The sequence below is a fragment of the Otolemur garnettii genome, unplaced genomic scaffold, assembly GCF_000181295.1.
Source record: "Otolemur garnettii isolate 467f Iridium unplaced genomic scaffold, OtoGar3 scaffold00279, whole genome shotgun sequence".
NCBI classification, from domain to species: Eukaryota; Metazoa; Chordata; class Mammalia; order Primates; family Galagidae; genus Otolemur; species Otolemur garnettii.
In genome coordinates, this window is record NW_003852674.1 from 483588 (window position 1) to 484938 (window position 1351).

Consider the following 1351-nt stretch of genomic DNA (forward strand, 5'->3'; position numbering starts at 1 on the left):
TAGTGATTAAAACATCATGATACTGGTACAAAAATAGAGACATACACATTTGGAACCAAATAGAAAACCAGGAGATGAAACAAACATCTTACAGCCTCTTAATCTTTGATAAACCAAACAAGGTCATACACTGGGGAAAAGAATCCCTATTCAATAATTCTGCTGGGAGAACTGGATAGCCACATGTAAAAGACTGAAACTGAACCCACACCATTCTCCACTCACAAAAATTTGTTAAAGATGAATAAAAGATCTAAATCTAAGGCACAAAATAATTAAAATACTCAAAGAAAGGGTAGAGAAAACACTGGAAGCAATCAGTCTGGGGAAGGACTTTATGAGGAAGAATTCCATGGTAATCACAACAGAATCTTTTGTTACAAAATAACATAAGGTAAGAGATGTTGGAGAAGATGTGGAGAAACTGGAACCCTTGTACAGTGTTTTTGGAAAGGTAAATTGGTATAGCCAGTACGGAAAATATATGGAGTACTTTTGTATTTTTATTTTGTATTTTTTAAAATTTCAGATAAATATGAGGGTACAAATGATCACATTGTTTGCATTTGTTAAGTAGTTCAAGAACTACCACAAGATTCAGCAATCTCACTTCTAGTTATAGATCCATAAAAGATGTATTGGCACTCTCATGTTGATTGCAGCATCATTAATAATTAACAAAAGACATGAAAACACCCACTGAGAAATGTATACATAAGGACAATAATAATATACATATAAAGGAAAAATATTCTTCCTTTCACTCTAGCATGGAAACACTCTAGGGAAATTATGCTAAGTAAAATAAGTCAGACACAAAATGTCAAATAATGGACATTCTTGAAACCACCTATATTAAAATATGTAAGGTCATACAGCAGAAATAGTTATAAAAGTCTGATTTTTGTACAAGTATAGGCATAGACCAAAGTTAACCAGCCACTGCTACCTAAATTCTCTACTGCTATAATCACTTACTTCTTAAGTGACATGTATCTCCTTCCTCAACTACCTCTATAGATGGCATCATTATTGTGAAACCTAAGACTGGTCTTTCAGATATCTTCCAGACTCTGCATTCAGAGGGACTCACTGATGTCAACCAGACTCATAAACATACCACGGAACTGATCCAGACTCCAAAGCACTACTCAAGAAATGTTCCAGTCAAGAAAATAATTTCTGCTTCTCAACCCTATAACATTATCCTCAGACCTAATTCCCTAGCTCTATGTTTATCCACCCACCTTTGAAAATCTTTGCCCCCAAATTCTTAAGGATATGGATTCAAGAAATTACTCCCATCCCCTCATCAGAAACCTTGTGAAATTAGTCATTCTCTGCCGCGGAA

The 1351-nt window shown here is 34.8% G+C and overlaps 1 protein-coding gene across 1 annotated transcript in view; it reads right to left on the reverse strand.

Annotated features, from left to right (window-relative positions):
- The window catches only part of LOC111722568 (butyrophilin-like protein 10), a 24590-nt gene that overhangs the window by 16351 nt on the left and 6888 nt on the right, over window positions 1-1351 (reverse strand). The window lies entirely within an intron of this gene.